This window comes from Harmonia axyridis, chromosome 6 (assembly GCF_914767665.1).
Source record: "Harmonia axyridis chromosome 6, icHarAxyr1.1, whole genome shotgun sequence".
Taxonomy (NCBI): domain Eukaryota; kingdom Metazoa; phylum Arthropoda; class Insecta; order Coleoptera; family Coccinellidae; genus Harmonia; species Harmonia axyridis.
The window spans coordinates 36,303,483-36,324,213 of NC_059506.1; the positions used below are offsets into that span (position 1 = coordinate 36,303,483).

A 20,731-nucleotide genomic window follows, 5' to 3' on the forward strand; every position below is an offset into this window, starting at 1 on the left:
TACCCAAAATCAACAACAGCTAAATTTACAGGAATTTTTCCGACCTTAATAGACTCATTACAGAAATTTTTGGTGTAGCTTGAGGTCTACAGAATTTCTGACCTGACTCATTTCACAGAAATTCTGTAGACAGAATTTCTAATAGACTTCTTTCACAAAAATTCTGTAGACTTTTTTCAAATTATCAAGGTTTACAGAATTTTTTTGAATAAGTCTGGTGATAGACTAAGAAACATTCTGTAAAATTTGAAATATTTTTGAAATGAGTGCAACATAAAAGCATCATTTGAAACGGAGAAACTAGCATAATCGATGTAGCCAACATAACAGATGTAGCCAAGCCTCGAAGTTCCCCTTTTCTATCGCTTTGAAATAAAATAAAACCATGAAATCTCCGAGCAGAATTACACAATAACACGTCTGAAATCACCCTCACTCACGTACCAAACGTCATAATTTTCAGATTATAGAAAAAACAGCCGCGAATTTGCATAATAACATGTAAAACTTCCCTCCTACCCCCACCCCTCTAGCGGAGGCAGTCATGCCAACCGTCGATTATCACGGCATCGGGAGTATTGGAGAAATTGCGATTTTTTTCACTTCGACAAAGACCACGTACCGATTTTATCACGCATAAAGGCAACTCAGCCAATCGCAATAAATCATATTGGGGACGTTGCTTTTGCCCCCGTATCTAAATTTGGATCTCTGCACTGGAGTGTACGTACATCGAGAGGACCGCTCGATGCTAATGTCATAAATGAAGTTATCGAACCGCGCCGCCATGATGTTTAACGCCGCCATTGATGGACGGAGAAAGAGACAAGCCTGATTACTATGTTCGTCTGCTGAGTCCTGGGGCTGTTACAACAGGGAGAACAATCCCTAATGGAATACCTGGACAAAGGATAATGAAATTACATTTTTTCAAGTCCGCGAGCTATGCATCTACAAGTGGATATACTAACTGACGAAGGAACTGCAACACGCAGAAGGAGCTGTTTAAATTTTGAATTTCTTTTGGTGAAACATAGATAATGACAAGGAGTAATTGATTAATTTTGGAGGAAAAAACGAAGGGTTTACAATTTTTTTTAATACATTTGTTAATAATGTGTTTGTTCACCGTTATTATCTATACACTCCCCAACACGTCTCGGCATTGATGCAATAAGATGGTCTATTTCTTCTTGAGGGATATCCCAAGCTACCTGTAGTTCATATCCCAGAGCCGCCAAATTCCGTGGGAGCTGGGGTAAATTTTCAAGCCTTCTATCATGATGTCCCAAACATGCTCTATGGGCGAAAAATCGGGGGATCTGGGCGGCCATGGCAAAAGAATCACATGGGTCGCTTTGAAAAAGTTTGAACTAACGCTGGCAAGATCAGGTCGGGCATTATATTGCTGAAATATTGGATTCTCGAGCTGGTAACGGTGAGGGAGAACATATGGCTCCACTATTTCTTGAAGGTAACGCAGCGCTGTTATGTTACCTTGAATAAAAACTAAAGGTGACCTACTTGCTTGTGCAATAGCACCCCATACCATAACGTCTACTGTCCGGTGTACATGATGCTCAACATCAAACTTAGGTTCACGTTTTTCTCCCCGCCGTCGTCTTACCCTTCTTCGGTTTGATTCATCAGAAATGACGACCTGATGCCATTCCACATTCCAATGTTGACGTTCTCTGCACCACTGTAATCGTTGCCGGCGATGCTCAACTATCGGAGGTAACACAAGATGGGGTCAATAATGCTGCAGTCCAAATGACCTTATTCGGCGGTAAACCGTCCGGACAGTTACAGAATATCCTTGTTCTCCTAACCAATCATTAGGCAAAGATCGAGTTTTCGCAAATCGGTCTCTAATGGCCATAAGTCTTAGACGTCGATCTTGAACTTCATTTGTGCCCTTTCGACGTCCGGTGTCAACTCTTCTTCGATTTTGGGCATTATTGAACCACGCTTGACAACATCTCATTACAGTAGTTGGATTTCTGTTCGTACGATAAGCGATTTCTCGAAATGACAACCCCGCCTCTCGTAGATCAATAATTCGCCTTCTTTCAAATTCACTTAGCTGGCGATAATTTCCGTATACACGTGCTCTAGGCATTTTAACAACAACTAACCATCGAATCTCCTCGAACAGCTGATTTGTTGTAAAATTCAAAAAACTTGCAAAAAACGGCGACAATATGCAAGTAACAAAAATTGTTTACATGAAAATACCTTCACGATCATTTTCTCCAAATTCAATAATTTACTCCTTGCTATACTATCTATGTTTTACCAAAAATAAAAATATAAATCAGCTCCTTCTCTTCTTCCACTCTGGCTGTTGCAGTTTCTTTGTTAGTTAGTATATTTATTCTGTTTATTGGTGTGCTTGTTGCGAACAGCTGACAAGAGTTTTATGGCATTTTTTCTGTGAGGTTGGTAATTGTAGTGTCCTCCGATCGACGAAAATCACCAAGAACTCTTTCTGCACCTCACAAGTGCAGTATATCTACAATTCTATCCTTCCCGAGACGAAAACAACTAAATATCCCTCTATGGGGCGCAGAAGTGGCATGTTCCAACTTCCCAAAACCCTATCAAGCAACTTTCCTCCGGCAAACTCACGCCTGTCTAACTTTCCAGTTACCGGTTAACGAATTGCTTCGAACCACCTAGAAACTGGAGCGTATGTTAGTCGAGGTGTATAATGACGTGGTTTAAATAGAGAATCGAGAAATGCACGTGACGTTTTTAAGCAGCCAAGAGGAACGTCTACATACGTGTGTGTTTGTGTTCACCCCAACGAAATGTGGCAAGTGCAGACATATCACGGTCAACCCGTTAGAACAGGTCACTCGATATGTAGACTGGATCTGATCGTCGAAAATATTTGCGGTTTGTTCGTAATGAACTTGACGACACGTGTGTGGTTGACTTTATTTGTCAAGAGCAGTATTTCGGTTATGGACTTTCGCATCAGAAGGTTTCTCTGGATAGGATAAACATCGGAACATAACAACGCAGAATGCATCGTTTGGATTAGCTGATGTTTTTTAGGGTCCATTATTTTCACCTCCAGTTTATAGATTTAACTGACAGCGTGAACTTAGCTGCCAGCTGCTATGATTATTCCCCTTCACTGCAGACTTCTGCTAATCTATATTCGAATCGGTATAATATTAATGAATACGATTGAAATAAAAACACTCTGTCTAGATTGCACTTTATATTTCAAAATCGAGTAGAGAAAAGTTATCGACTGTAGAATTATTGTTTATCCCAATAATTTCTGTTATTTCAAAATCTTCAATCTGAAATTACTAGAAGACGGATGGTCCAATGTTCCAACTTGTCATGATACAATTAACTTTGAATTGAATTGAAAACAATTCTTGAAATAAGATTTCACTTTGCGACAATTATGTTGCTGTTGCTCTGTTGATGATAGTAGTAACAACTCTGTGTAGAGCGAGTTGACATTAGATTGAGGCATGGTGAGCTTGAATGTTATGATCTTCACGTCATTCTGCTCGCAAACATGGTTCCTGAGATTCTATTTTTTTTTTAAATAAGATTTTTTCAAATCTCGTAAATAGGTCTTCTATTGAAAATAATCTATCGGAATCATTACCTGTAACCAAGCACCAAAATATACATTGGAATTTAATGAAAATATAGCTACGAGAGAATGGCTTTCCATTTCTCCTGTTACTATTGAAAGTCCCAGCGTAATTGATACTGCAGGAGTCAACAAATCGAACACCTTTCCACAAACTTCCTGAAGGTTCGACCTATCCATCACTTGATCCCTAGGGTCTTTTCAATCCACCTAGCGTTCCTCATGTAAAAGATCGATGTGGCGGAAGAACAAGAACCAGGTTAGGAATCATTCAATTCTATGCCTCAAACTCGTACCAATAAACTTTGACCTGTCGATAATATTGAAACCTACCGCAGAAGTTGTCAAAGCGAGATCTGCATATTGTGTACCATAGAAATAAATTATGTGTAACAATCATGTCATATCTGTGTCGGAGAAAAATCGCTCTATGCATAAACGCCACGTTCCGCTGCAGATACTGGGTATGTTCATGAATTTTCTCGAATATAATGCTGGGTTGTTCGTGCTTCGATTTATATTTATGAATATCCAACAACATTGTTGGGTTTCTCGAGACTTATCGATATTTTATGGGGTCCATCGTGAATTTTATCTAAAGGATGCGATCTTCATTTTTATATCGGGATAATTTCAAGGAGAATTTATTTCACGGCCACAGATCCGCCTGTAATTTGAAAATTATTCTAATTGAATTTTCTTGTATAGTTGCTTCACAACTTATTCATATTAGGCCAATTGAAAAGTCTCCGGTCTGATGCACAGATGACGGTGCTAGTATTAAATCCATATGATTTTTAGTTAGTACCAACCTACCAAATGACCGTAAAGTGAAGTTGATCAAGATAGCAGACAATGTGAAGATATCATCTCAACGTGTACATCAAATCATTCACGAATATTTGTACATGAGAAAGCTGTGTGCAAAAAGGGTGCCGCGCCAGGTCACAATCGATCAAAAGCAACAACGTATTAATGATTCTGAGCAGTGTTTGAAGCTGTTTGAGTGTAATGAACCTGAATTTTTGCGTCGATGTGTGACAATGAATGAAACATGGCTGAATCATTTCACTCCGGAGTCCAATCGACAGTCAGCTGAGTAGACTGCACACACAATAGTCAGCTGCCATGGTTATGGCATCAGTATTCTGGGATGCGCAAGGTATAATATTCATTGATTACCTCCAGAATAGCCTTACCATCAACAGCGATTATTATATAGCATTATTGGATCGTTTGAAGGATGAAATCGTCTAAAAACGGTCCCATTTGAAGAAAAAAACTTGGTGATTCATCAAGACAATGCGCCGTGTCATAAATCAATGAAAACAATGGCAAAATTGCATGAATTGGGCTTCGAATTGCTTCTGCATCCACCGTATTCGCCAGGTCTGGCCCCCAGCGACTTTTTCCTGTTCTCAGACCTCAAAAGAATGCTCGCTGGAAAGAAATTTAGCGCCAATGAAAAAGTAATCGCCGAAACTGAGGCCTATTTTGAAGCGAAAGACAAATCGAAATACAAAAATGGTATGGAAAAGTTGGAAGATCGCTATAATCGCTGTATCGCCCTCGAAGGCAACTATGTTGAATATTAAAATCGTATTTTGCCAGAAAAAAGTGTCTTACTATGATAGACCGGGAGTTTTTCAATCAACTATAGCTCTGAAGCTCTTAGACACCACCCGCCACGGTTTAAACTCTATCCAGACTTCCAGATCCCCGAAATGAATCCAAAATCCGGAGATCTACGCCTGAACCGACCATGACGCATGCCCATTAAAGAGAAACTTCGAATGATAGACCGTTTTTACGATTCTCACGAGTGGCTCTTGAAATTATCGCTAATGAATCCTTTCGAAAGAATGCGCGCACAGGCTCCGAAGTTTCGGCTATCGACTGCCAGCCTATGCTCCAGCTCACATGAAAATTGACTTTCCGTTCTGCAGCGAACAACTGCCCTTAATCATGTGACCTTCGACTGAAATAATGGGGTTCTGCCCGGAGAAAGTTTGGGAAATAACCGTTGCAGTTTTTTGCGCGGCCCCTTTCCTTTGATGTTTAAGGCTCGATGGAGGAGGATAATTGGGAGTATTGGGGATATTCGGGGTCAATCGGGACGTTTTTCGGTGGAGGAAATAAAGGTATACAAGGTTCAATCTTAAGTTTTATTGAGGTACGAGTGAAGTGGAGCTGAATCAAAGCTATCCAACTGTGATCACTTCGAATGAGATCGAATATTGTCGAATTTAATCAGGAATTCTGGGAAATAGGACTAAAAAATCATTTGCCTAAACCATACTCATCATTTTATGAAACCGTGCTGAGTATAAATAGGATGAATGATAAATAAACTAATAACAACCGTGCCGAATTTAATCTAAAATGATCAGAGTAAAAATTCTCTTGGGTCACTTAGAAAAAGTTCAAACTAACTCTGGCAACATGAGGCCAGCGCTGTCATTTTACCTCGAATGAAGACTAAAGATGACCTACTTGCATGTGCAATAGCACTCCATATCATAACGCCTATTGTCAGGTGTACATGACGCTCTACATCAAACTGAGGTTCGCGTCTTTCTCCCCGACGTCGTCTAACCGTTCTTCGGCCATCTGTGCAACCAAGGAGAATCGAGATTCATCAGAAAAGACGACCTGATGCCATTCCATATTCCAATGTTGACGTTCTCTGCACCACTGTAATCGTTACCCGCGATACTCAAGCGTCAGAGGTAACACAAGATGGGGTCGTTAATGCTGCAGTCCAAAAGACCCCATTTGGCGGTAAAACGTTCGGCCAGGTATAGGATGGCCTTGTTCTCCTAACCACTCATCACCCAAAGATCGAGTTGTCGCAAATTGGTCTCTAATGGCCATAGGTCTTAGACATCGATCTTGAACTTCATTTGTGCCTCTTCGACGTCCAGTGCCTACTCTTCTTCGATTATGGGCGTTATCAAACCACACTCGACAACATCACATAACAGTAGTTGGTCCTGAAAGTTATTTTGTAGCTGGCCATGCGGCGTTTTCGGGTTATGTTGAGGATGATATATTAATTGAGCAGAGGGATCGTCAGCTTATTTTAGACCGAAAATAATCCTTAAAATCTGCCAGGAACTTCTTAAAGAGATAGCTAAACAGCAAATTGCCCTGTTGGTGATCTCTGATAATAGAGGCTGCTTCTTGGAGGCCGTCTTCTAAGCTTGAACATCGCTAAGGATAAATTACCACTGGCAAAATGAAGTCAAGGAAGACCTCGACAACGATGGATTGATAATCTACCTGCATGAGACGAGTTACGATGTGAGAGAGGCATTGGAGTATATTTGGACGCTGGAAAAAGTATATCAGTATTGGAAATTCGCTACAGAAGATCATGTTTTATTGTAACTCCTTTCTTTATAGCTTTTCCAGTATGCTTAAACCAGCTTGAGAGCGTAAAGGCTTAAAATCCAAGTCAAAAAGCTCTTGTTGATGAGTTCACTAACTATCTCAGAACGAAACCTTTCCCAATAGCTCTTAAAACTGGCCAAGTCATAAGGATAAGCGAATCCTCACCGAATGCAACAATTATCTCTCTGATATTGATACATTCCGATAGCCCTTTCACCCTAATAGGTTGGCACTAATACGGGATATCGTTTCATGCTCTGCTTGTCGTCGATAACTGTTACATTGTGAACTGCAACGACCACATTATTGTTTTTACTGATAGTTCCGGAAGAGACCCGATCGTCATTCGTTGGTGCAGACATCCCCTAAACGTAGTTTTGTATTAAACGGCAATATCATCCGGGACGTTATTTAGCGCTTCAATTTTCGCTTAAACGTATGCGCATATATAAACGGTTTAATCAACAAAAGCGCTACAGACGTATTACACGAATGTACATCGACAATTGGATTGTGAAATAAACGCTCGTTAAAGGGAGATTGTTTCGGATGAGTTTGGTTACAATTACGGATTTTTTTTCCTCGCTGATGACGTTGGTAATTGGATACCCGAAGAGATGTTGTTGTATAGAGACGTGTTTTTATGGTGAATAGAAGAACATCTTTTAAAACTTGATACTGTGGCGACAAAGATTTGTTCTCACAATACTTTATATAAATTCAACAGTAAGTATTAGTGTAACAATGGTCTTTCGTGGTACTTGTGCATACAACTTTCTCATTCATAGGGTTCTCAAAAAGATACAATAGAGAATATCATTCCCCTACCCTAATTAATATGCAGGCACCATGATACCATTGCGCAGGCATACAACTTAGAGAAAAAGAAAAGGAAGAAGAAATTCACGGTGTACAATATGATTTTATGTTTGTAATCCAGGTATGAAACTGGAGAAAGGAGAGTCCAGTGGAGTAAGTTACGAGGTAATGATCAGTTGAGTAAGGAGAGTGTTGAAGGATGTCTCCAAGTGCTGTACCACAATAAATTTCTCGTCTGTCGTCCATCAGTATTTTAATAATCCCCACGGAAACGTGATACTCCAAAATACTTACGAGAAAAAAGTATGGGAGTGGAATACCATTATGCATCAGGGCCCGCAACCTATTGAAAGACGTGTTTATGTAGCAGTTTAAAAGACTAGTAAAAACTAACCAAATTTCCATTTCTCGTTACACGAAGTGTTTACTCAGAATCCGATTACTTCCTGAACAAACCAGACTATCCCTAAATAATCACGTAACTCTACGAAACTCCCAATACGGAAACAAAGTGAATCGTTCATCCTTATACCTTCATCATGGGAAGTTTCCTATTAGCCGTTTCTAGAATCCCTCTCCCTTATGACCGTCAACTTCCAACAATCTGAACAATTCCAAGACAAACACGATCCTCGAATCGTTAGGATGTGCAAACTCCCTACCGGAAGTCCAGAAGCGGAAGCGTTAAAACGGCGATATCGCTTTATTCACGATCGTCTCTCCGGTTTATCTCGTCGGAAAATTTCCGGAGTTTCCGGTGCATTTGCATTTTTATCGAATTAATAAAATGCGGAGTTTTTAGACCGCGTTCATTAGAAACAGGGGGCATACTGGGATTTTGCTCATTTTTCGCACGTCGCTCTATTCCATCAGGATTGGGGTGAAGTGTCTACATGAGGGGTTGCATTGCCCATTCGGGTTTTACGGGGAGAGAAACGAATATTAAATTTTTTTTCACAATACGGTGCAATTAGCACGGTTTTCTGTTTCTTTCTCGCTCCGCTGTTGCTTGCGAAATTGTAGAGGGGGTTAAAACCGTCAGAGGTAATACAAGATGGGGTCGATAATGCTGATGTCCAAAAGATCTTATCCGACCGTAAACCGTTCAGACAGTTACAGGATGGCCTTGTTCTCCAAACCACTCTTCATCCAAAGATCGAGTTGATGCAAATCGGTCTCTAATGGCCATAAGTCTAAGACGTCGATCTTGAACTTCATTTGTGCCTCTTCGACGTCCGTTGCCAACTCTTCTTCGATTTTGGGCATTATCAAACCACGCTTGACAACATCTCATAACAGTAGTTGGATTTCTGTTGCTACGGTTAGCGATTTCTCGAAATGACAACCTCTCCTCCCGTAGACCAATAATTCGACCTCTTTCAAATTCACTTAGCTGGCTATAAATCCCGCGTACACGTGCCCTAGGCATTTAAACAACAACTAAACATCGACTTTGGATCTCCTCGAACAGCTGGTTTGTTGTAAAATTCAAAAAGCTTGCAAAAAACGACTACAATATTCAAGCAACAAAAATTGTTCACAAGAAAAAAACCTTCACGATTTTTTTCTTCAAATTCAATCATTTTATCCTTGCTATACTATCTATGTTCCACCAAAAAAATTTTGAAATTTTTACAGCTCCTTCTGGGTGTTGCAGTGTCTTTGTCAATATATTAGGTGAACTTAAAAGAAATCCAATATTTTTGAATAGATGGCCTTATTTATCTGTATCTCGGGTTGTATTTGTCGGATCGGATTCCACTAGATGAAGTTAGAAATATGAGATTTAGTACTATAATAACTTTGCTGACAGTTTTGTGATGAGTTGACTCAGTTCAGTTTGAGCGCGCACCATTTTTTTTTATAAGAATTCCCTTAACTCATGAACCGTTTAGTTTTTACCCAAGGTATGGCATATTGCCGAAACTGTCATCAAAAATCTATCTTATGATGCAATAATAAACTTGGTGTGCCATTTGAAATGAGGAAGTAGTAGTCTGTTTCCGGTATAACCGGAAGTTGTAGAGATCTGAATATATTTTAGGGAGAAAGATCATTATCTCAAAACCCCAATATACAAACTTTCAGCTCAAGATTAGTTTACCATAAACGTGTAATAGGCGATCCCGGTGAATCACCCTGTATAAGCCTGATCTCAGGAAAAGTTTCATGTATGGGTACCACACGAGTTAACGCAAAAGAACATCATGAACCGAACATCTGTCTGCGAATCGCTGGTGAATCTCAACGAAAATGTGTTTAGAGTAATCACTTCGAGGAAATTATCAGCAAAGAACACCTTTTTCTGTCTCACCCTGTAAATTTTATGTACTTAACGCCGAATGCTTTTTCATCGTGAACAATTGAGTTGGTAATCGAAATTTAAGGGACCTGGATATATGCAGTTTGAAAAGAAAAACTTCATAATAGATATGTTAGTTTAATTCGAGATGTTAACCTCATAAAAACATAAAAAAATTAGAGCAAGTTTACCGAAGGCCAATGTCCCTTTGATGTCCTTTCTCTATTTCTCCCTCAGGACTTCTGCACGCCGCTGTTGAATGTGGGTGGTTATCCATTCTACAGAAGATTGCGGTAATTTTACGCTATCTAAATTTACCCTTATCTCAACCACCGTTCGGTCTGCGTTGAATTCAGTTTGCATCTTTTTTCCAGAGAATTTTTTTCAGAAAGGACCAATTTTTTTCAGAAAGGACCAAGAAACGAAACGAAAGACGTTTGAGGCTTATCATGTTGTCTATGAAGTTCAAGGTTCAATCTCGACAAAAACTAAAACTTCAATCGAGCGTTTATTGAATTCTAACGTCTCGTTTCGGCCAACCACTGGAAATGAAATGCAAAAAATGGATCTTTTGATTACAATTCCCCGTCGTGTTTATCTTTGAAAGGTTCAGCGCTGAATCATAACCTAACCTAACGTTTTTTTCGTCGTTCTTCCAGCGGAATATTCCAGATTGCGCCTTTACGGCGAGAATTCGAAATGGAATGAAGAAAACAAAGCCCCATTGTTGTAATTTCAGTCATATTTTTTCTGAAAGGTTTAATATTGGATAAGAGATAGGGGAGAGGGAGATAGCGAGAAAGATGTTTAATGAATGACGGCTTGTTCAAAAGGGTGGATATTAAATAAACATGAAAACCCATCGCTTTGTTCTTCTTGCCGGTTGAGAATTCGGCTATTGTAATTCCGCAGGGATCATTGTTGGGACCGTTTAATTTTGCATGCCACAAAAGTTCTGTGCACACTTTGGACTTGGATGATTTTGGAAAAACAATGTTCTCATAGGAAAATAATTGCTTTTGGAATGGAAGCCTCATTATAGCATGCGGGTTACATAAACGTTTTCACAGACGCGACCTCTAGCGATGGTTTTTTATGTCATCCGTTTGATGTTTGTCTCATACAAATATCATACGAAGTTCTGGATACATAATGGAAGAACAACGTGACAATTAACTGGGTTAATTAATTCTGAACGTAAGCGTATGTTACGAATTGAAGCTGAAATTCTCATATATTGGGTGTCATAAAAAAATCTATCAGTTTTCCAATAGAAGGTTTAGGTTACTTTATCTCGCGTTATATAAGTCCAATCGGGTTCCACTAAATGATGTTAGAAAGATGGGATTTCGTACTACCAAAACTTATGATACTTTTGTGATAGTTTTGTGATTAGTTGACTCAGTTTAGTTTGAGCGAGCATCAAAAATGGACAATGGCAAAGAGAAAATACACTGTTTTTTACAGTTTTTCTTCGATAAAAACGTGAATACAAGCCAGGCAGCTGCAAATATAATTAGTGTTTATCGTCCTGATACTATAACTGCCAATTATGTGCAATTTTTGTTTCGCCGATTCCGTTCCGGTTGTGTCGATGCACCCTACACTGGAAGGCCAATTGTCGAAAATGTCGATGAAATCATGGACATTTTCGAGTCAGACCATTATGTGATCACTGTTTCGATTGCCCAAGAGCTAAATATTGCACAATGAACCGTTTAGAACCATTTGTGAGGCTGGTATCAATACCAAGCTCAATGTATGAGTACTACACGAGTTAACGCAAAAAAACCTCATGGATTGAATTTCCATCAGCGAATCGCTGCTGAATCGCAACAAAATCGACCTATTTTTGAAGCGGTTGACGATTGGTGATGAAAAGTGGATCACTTACGACAACGTCAAGCGAAAACGGCCATGGTTGAAACGCAGTGAGCGGACGGAAACAGTGGCCAAGCTAGGTTTGACGGCTAGGAAGGTTTTGCTGTGTGTTTGGTTGGATAGGCAGGGAATTATCTACTATGAGCTGCTCCCCTATGGCACAATTGTTCATTTGGAACTGTACTGTCAACAATTGGACCGTCTGAAGGAAGCAATCGCCCAGAAGCGACCAGCTTTGGTCAATAGTGGAGGAATTGTGTTCCATCAGGACAACGCCAGCCCAGACATATCAATAGTGACTCGCTAGAAGCTCAGGGAGCTTGGTTGAGAGGTTCTTATGCATCCAGCTTATAGTTCCGACCTGGCACCAAATGATGTCTATATGTTCCTGTCCATGGCGAACAAACTTACTGGTGAAAAATTCGCTTCAGCAGAGGCTGGTGGGAATCGACTGTCTAAATTTTTTGCCAATGGGGACGAGGGCTTCTATGAAAGAGGCATAATGATATTACCTCGAAAAAGAAAACTGCGCATATTGGATTTAAATCGGTTTATACTGATCATGGTTATTGAAGTTTTGTTTTTCATGCAAAAATAAGGGATTTTTTCTACTACACCTTTGAAGTAGTTCTACAGATGAAGTCAAAGAGGAGCAAATCTGAAAAGCTCAGAGATCATTAAAGTAGTTCTTGTAGAAAAAGAAACTGCAATATTTTGTGTCGTTTGTGAGAATCAAATCAGAGTTTTCTCTGCCTCAAACGAGTCTCTCTCATTTGATGTTCAAATGATACGTAAAAAACCCAATACAACAAAAAAAACTTAATGAAAATTTATCCAGCTGAAAGACTTTCCATACCGTCATACGGAAAAATCTGTCTTTCAAAAAGGAAACTCGCGACCGTCCCCTCCCTCCCATTTCATTTTATCAACTTCAAAGTAGCAAAACAAAATTTGATATTCCCAGTTTTCGTGGCTCACTTCGACCGTATAATTACTCCAGATGGGATATCTAATTAATCATATGCAGGTCTCCCCGGTTACCTTTGGAGGGAACACAAAACTCTCCTTGAAAGTTGGAAAAGGCACTGGCGAAACGTCGTTGAAATTTTGAGTGGCGTACTCGCTGAAATTAACTCTGGGTCCGATGTAGAATTCTTCGTAGGATTTTTCTTCGGGAGTTGGTTTTCGAAGAGTGTTCTTTCGTTGGTATCCGTGAATTTATGAGATGATATCTGGAGTGTGGAAGATGGAAGAAGATGGTATTGTGCCTTTTTAGGTGAAGAGGGAATGAGTCTTGGATCTGTAATGTAAACTTTCAAATGAAAAAAATTGTGTCTGACTGAATTATTCAAAGAATTTTTTGTCATTTTGAGTAAGCAAAAATTTTGTCCCCAACATGAACTATCAAATATGACATGAGGCGCGGAAATGAAAACATATCAGTGATACGATATATCATTCAATTCGCGAGTTTCTCCACAAAGAATGCTCTTCTTATATCCCATAGTGAATTAATGTTTCATATTAACTCAAAATATATTGAAATAACTACCTTAATATATCAGAAATTCAGAAAACAAACTTCAAGCGCGCCAAACGACGTAAAACAACCGATGACACTAGGAGAGCAAAAGTTGCCAAACCTTGGATTTCAGCAGGTAGATATAGACAATAATAAATATTCTGCTTATTATGAATTCGACAATTAGGAAAAATATCGGATTCCAAATATTCAAATTCACATATTCAATTGGGAATTACTCAAATAAATATATTTCATTCAATATAATAAACAGTCATAACGATATAGTAAAATTGTCGATTTTAAAATATATCACAATCCGACAACGTAACCTAACCATATTGGGGACATGTAAACATTGCGTATACTTCCTCGATCTATGTTTATTACTCTATTATTAAGATCAAATCACCAACTGTCTACACTGCATAAACTTCCTTCGGATTCAATTTATATCCCCTACGTCTCTCGAATACTCAAAAATCTTTTCCACAAACCATAATTGACCTGTTTTCAATTCACGAAACAACTTCTACTCCCTATCTGCAGTTTCTTCTATTACAAAACTTTTCTCATTAGTCTTTCCGCTGTACCATTCTTAGCGAACCGCATATGTTGATCCTACTTGTAGAGAGAGAGAAATAGAGGCAAAATCCCATAAATTATTTCACCAAACGAACCCCACCCAGAATGTATATTATGCTGCATCAATTGTAGACAAAACCCCGTTCCTATTCCCAAAACTTATTATATGCATGCGTGGGTTATGCTGCATTGTTGGTGTTCCGGGAAAATTCTATTTCAATACGTAATTTTCCAGCTAGGGAAACACTGAATATGAAGGGATGTTTGTTTAATACAATAGGTTTTTATGTGCTAACACTGGAATTCTTGATACAGAGGAATTACCTATTGTGTCAGACATGCATCGAAGCTCATGTTATATTCAATGCATTACTACAAAATCCTTCTTTTGAAGCAGGTATTGTTATTATTCTGAACAAACCGAAACGATTCGATGAAAACATCATACATTCATGCAATTCCAAACAACTTCTTCAATTGAGAGAAGCCTTGTTGCTATATAGAAATGATTTCCCAGGCGAAAACTTACTTGCTTTTTTCACCTTCGTTGACCGACAAAATTGGAAAACTTGTAGAAACGCATAACATCGAACTAATTTAGAAACCAACGCAAAAACTGGAATTAGTTTGAAGAAGTACTGAGGAGTAAATTGATGTCATTTCCGAGGCTAAAGTTGTGGCTGTGGAAAAGTTTGAATAGGAACTATAAAAAGGAGACGGACACAATTTGTATCTCGTTAGTGGAGACAGAAATTTCCTCAAACATCAAAAGCTATGTAATAAACAAGGATGAGTATGATTAAGTGAAAACATCGATGTAAACAAGTTTCGTGTATTGATAAAGCACGGTTCTTAGATGGAAGAAATACTGTGCATTGAAAGCATTGGCTTGATGAGTGCTATCCAGATTTTGTTCCATCGAGAACAAGTTGAAAGGTGGTATGCTAACTCTCAATCTAGTCAAAGAAAAACTGACGATACTGAACGTTCTGGTTGCCCAAATTGAGCAGTTATTTCTAAAGAACATCGAAAAACTATCGAAAATTGAAGTTGAGTGACATAGCGGTGGAGTTGAAGATATCAGAAGACAGTGGGTGCCGCATTTGCTCACTGCTAATCAAAAGCAACAAGCCATCGTCATTTCCTAACGCTGTTGGAGCAGTTTTGGCGGAATGAACAAGATTTTTTGCGTCGATATGTGACAGTAGATAAACTAAAGTTGCAGCACACTTCCGAGACCAGAGCATCAGCTGGATGGAAAGCAGTCATCTTGAAAGGTTATGGCATCAGTATTTTGGGACATGCATGGTCTATTGTTCATTGATTATCTTGACAAAGGTAAATATATCAATGGTGATGATCAATTGAATGCAGACATCAAGGAGAAAGGTCTTCTAATGCGAAAGAAGACATTTCTCTCCCATAAAGAGAACGCTTCTTCTCATCGATAAAAGCCATGGTCAAATTGAAATAATGGCGTTGAACACCCAGTTTATTCTTTTGATCTGGCTACTGTCTCTTTGTAGACCTTAGAAGAATGCTCCAGGGAAAGAACATATCAACAAATATTTTGCTTCATCAAGTTTGGATGTATTCTTCCTGAAGGACTCCTCAGCTCAAAGTTTCCACTGCGCCCTGAATCATCTAACACATTTTTTTCAGTCAAGTCATCAAGAATCTCTTGATCTTTGATGCCATACCTTTCCTTAAGCTAAAAACCTCATAAAGAAAATAAAAAGTCTACCTGCACCTCTTCGATTTTCCTGACAAACTTTCGACTGCGCCAAAGAAAACCAAATCACGGGCCAAATTCGTTCTTATGTCAGCACTTTCCCCAATTTACGTTGGCAACACTTCTCGTCGATCTTCCCTGTTTACCTAAGAACAAAGGGATTGTTACCAAAGCCACGAAATCGTTTCATCAAATCTTTTATTCGTCCTCAAACTTTGAGGAAACGTGTCGGCGCTGTGAGGAAAAACTCGAATTTTTCGCCTCTAGCTTTCTGCCAAATCCCTGGAGTTCTAATATTCCTTTGTCCGGAAAGTAGTGGAGGGACTAACGATTGGGGAGGAATCTGGATTGAGGTTTGGAACGTTTCTGGAGGGGAGTGAATTGAGGAATCGCGATAAATTAGAATTTATTCCATGTGTCGAGGTGAAATATCCTCCAATCAGATGGTGAATCTGGTTATTTAACGAGAGGTTTGAATCTTTTCTCATATGGCAACAATGGGTTTAACGTTGTTTTTTTCCTGTTGGTGCTATTGGCAGAAAAAGTGCGATTTTGTGGCGAGACTGATTGTTTAATACTTTTAGTATTAGTTATTTATTTAACGGTTTCCAGAAAAATTTTCAAATCTGGAAAAAGTACCTCCTCGAGCGGGACTCGAACCCGCAACCTCCGAATCACTAGTCCGATGCTCCAACCAATCGAGCTACCGAAGAATTGAAAAATTGTCTGCAAGCCCCGATATTATTTTCATATATTAACCACTATTATCGTTTCAGATAAGTATAAGTGATGGGGATTTTATAATCATTACTACATCATACTACTTTCTCAAATCTGTCGACAAGTTGTAAAGTCGTTTTTACTAGTTGCTGGATCGAAGATGTCGGTTAATTTTCTTATAGACTTGTCGAAAATAAAAGATTCAATTTCGTAAGAACTGGGAACAGAAAATAAGAAAACCTTGCAGTTTTCAACGTTAAAACTGCAGAATATGGTAGTTGTAGGAATCGAGTGAAACAACCTTCATACCAGGATTCCCACTTCACTTCTATAACTTGAATTTGTTACGAAAGTGGCTTTTCTGAATCTATTTTCTCGAGGAAATTGCTCCATTGCTGCGAATTTAAGCCATATAGGTAGTTCAAGTTAGTTTTCAAAGAAAATGCCATTTACATGAGAAAATACTGAAACCGAATGACATTTTATGTGGGAAAGTTTTGAAAGCTTTCTTTTTGTTGCTTCACAGCGAAAAGTCCCAATGTGTTCAGACATGCCAACAGAAGATCACTTTGGGTAGATCAAAAAAAAAAAAATTGAACCGTCCTTCCCGTTTGCGACAAGGTCCTGGGGCTCTTCTAATAATTCAGTGGGTTCTGCAGGGGATAAATCTTGTTCGGACATTGTGTCTAGGTTGAATGGCCATTTAACAATTCCTTGACTGCAGAAGCGTCCTTCAGAACAGAGGTGTATTCAGGGTAGGATAACGTTTTTTGAGTGATGATCAGTACAAAAAGTTTTGAAGCCACACTGTGGTGGAACAATTTTCGCAGGCAATGTAAAATTTGTATAAATTACTTCATTTTAATTTTATTTTTAATGAATTGCCGCCAATAGAACCGCATTCATAAAATATTTAATTAATTCAATAACAATAGACGAAAAAACCTAGATTGAGAGTTAACTGCAGGAAACGTGCAGTTATTGAGGGTGAGTAGCGATAGACTGGTTTGAAATCGATATCAATGGATCAGAATACTGGATTAGATTATTTTGTGATCTGACTCTGCTTCGAGAAATAAGACATTCCTGAATGATTCAAGAGAAAACAACATGGAGAATCGCAGTTCTACAACGAGCTTTGAACAACCGTCAAAAAAGCATAGTGTAGACATCATCCCAGAAAAAAAAATTGAAAATACATATAAATTTCTATTTCAATACTACTTCAAGATGGGCGGAACATATCCATATTCCTATAATCTAGTGCCAAAAGTGCTACCAACCTCTCACGTCTACGAATTTTCATAATGACGTTGGCGCCACTGAATCGTATTACGTTATTTCGCGTGAGAACTTTCGCTTCCGGTATTTCGTGGAGGGGGGGCATTTCCTGCCTCGTGGAGAGACTGCGAACACCGGAAAATCATGAAAATTCACGTCGAGTTCTATGCACGTGCTGTAGATGTGTCGGTGGATGTGTGACTCGAATCGCTCAGCTAGCATCAGGATCAGGATGTCGGTTAATTTTTTTTTTGTAGAGTTTCATGTACTGAGACGCCCACGTGAATACTGATGGAGGAGGGGAAATTGATATTTGGGAGGGTGTAGAATTAGAGCACATGTTGAGAGGGTGAAGAATGAGGCGAAAATGTAGGTCGAAGTAATAAAGGACGTTTTTTTAGAGCTATAGAACTTCAGATTGCAATAAAACAACGATGGATTATTCGATTGACATGAATTTTATTTATCCGCAAGATAATCTTGTGGCATTACATTTTAAATATGATTTCTGGCATATGACCGCCACGGCTGGCTCGGATGTAGTCCAATCTGGACGTCCAATTTTCGATGACTTTTTCCAACATTTGTGGCCGTATATCGACAATAACACGGCGAATGTTGTCTTCCAAATGGTCAAGGGTTTGTGGCTTATCCGCATAGACTTAACATAGCCCCACAGAAAGTAGTCTAGCGGTGTTAAATCACAAGATCTTGGAGGCCAATTCACAGGTCCAAAACGTGAAATTAGGCGGTCACCAAACATGTCTTTCAATAAATCGATTGTGGCACGAGCTGTGTGACATGTTGCGCCGTCTGTTTGGAACCACAGCTCCTGGACATCATGGTTGTTCAATTCAGGAATGAAAAAGTTAGCAATCATGACTCTATACCGATCACCATTGACTGTTCTGGCCATCAACGTTTTTGAAGAAGTACGGACCAATGATTCCACCAGTCCATAAAGCGCACCAAACAGTCAGTTTTTCGACATACACTTGAGGATTAGCTTCACTCCAAATGTGGCAGTTCTGTTTGTCGACGTAGCCATTCAACCAGAAGTGCGCTTCATCGCTAAACAAAATAAAATAGACCTAGTGCGCGATACCTATTCCGCACAGAACCATTGTTTTCGAAATAAAATTGCACTATTTTCAAGCGTTATTCAGGCTTGAGTAAATGAGTATATTCATGATGAATTGCCAAACCAAACTGAGATTAAGTCACTTGACAGTTGTTGAATTGGTCGCCATATTGAACAGTAATGCCAACTTAAAGTTATATACCTCGAAAAAAAAACACCCTATATAAATAAATAAATAATGCTCTTTATCATGCTACATGACATTGTAAACAATTAGAATTGAAATCGTGTCAAAATAATAATAATAATAATATGCTTTTCCAAGAGATTTTTCATAAGAAAGTTCTTCAATGATATATGGTTCCATTTCCAGTAGCATTTTGTAGATCTTTTTTTTGTTGAAATTGATGTTAGTTTTCATTCGGATTTTCATTGGAGAGTTCTTGAAATATTTCTTATATTGTAGTACTGAGTATATTAATCTTTTTCTCGATAAGTCCTGGGCTTAGCCAGTAAAAAAACGTTTTTCCTCAAAAAGTCGACCCTTATTTTCAACATAGTCACCTTCAAAAATGATGCCTATACTCCAACGCTTCCTTGACTTTTCAATATTTTTTCTGTAGAAAGATCAGTCCTTCTTTGGTTTCGAAACAGGTTTCAACCTTGGAAACTTCTTTATCAGACTCAAATTTCTTTCCCTGGAGTAATCTTCTGAGGTCTGCGTAAATCAAGTGAACACAAAAGATCAGGTCTGGAAAATAATCTGTGTGATAAAGCAGAATTTTAATTCGTTCAATTTGACCATGTTTTCCATCGGTTTATGAGAAAGAACATTAAATTGGCGGAAGAGAGATCTTTGCGTTGGCATTTGGGGACGTTTTTTCTTAATTTCCACACTCAACCGATTCAATGACGTTATTTAATATTCAAAGAAACTTATATCATGGCATGCAGATAATTATACAATTCCGAAAAAAAATACCTCCTCGAGCGGGACTCGAACCCGCAACCTACGTATTACTAGTCCAGTGCTCCACCAACTGAGCTACCGAGGAAATTGAAAGTGCTAAGAGTATTTGAAATCGACGATGTGTTTCTGCTTTTTGTTAGTGGTGAGCTAGTGTAGTAACCATTTCGAGCAGAGCTTTCTCATGTACAATTCTACCGCTTAAAACTATTTCGTGGACTTATTTGATGTTTTCTGAAATAATTGTCGCCGCTAGAGCATTCAGCATCATCGGTGGACTTATTTAGTGACGTGGTATGTATGATGTGCTCTAGAAACTAATATTCTATTGAGGCCAACAAATCCCTCAACGTTAGTGTTGATTCATCGAAATAATTCTGTACTATGTAAATCTGTTTGTATCGTCATGAACTAGCATATATTGTTCGATATTCTATTCCAAAATGCATCTACCCACACTAATCAAGAACGGGTCAGCTCTTCTAAATAAATATCAGATGAGAATTCCACATAATCCTTCATTTGAAATTTACTTCTCGAAATATGCATCTCGGTCCAAAGCGTTCCCAGCATCCGTTTCCAGACTCCACTAGGATACAATTCTACTCTTCCTCTGAATATTCCTTCGGATATTATGTTTAATGAATTTCCATTAGTTTCGCTACAATTTTCATACTTAATATTATTCTCTTTGAGTCGCCCGTCTATATTTATTCTGTCTGAACGAATTCTATTCGAATTGGACATGGACCAACGCCATAAACCTACAATTTTAATAAAACGAAACAGCGGAGCTGATCCGACGGAATTATACTGGCAAAGA

The 20,731-nt window shown here is 38.8% G+C and overlaps 1 protein-coding gene across 1 annotated transcript in view; it reads right to left on the reverse strand.

Annotated features, from left to right (window-relative positions):
• The window catches only part of LOC123683486 (probable G-protein coupled receptor 158), a 187,345-nt gene that overhangs the window by 66,066 nt on the left and 100,548 nt on the right, over nucleotides 1–20,731 (reverse strand). The gene's annotated exons all lie outside the window — the stretch shown is intronic.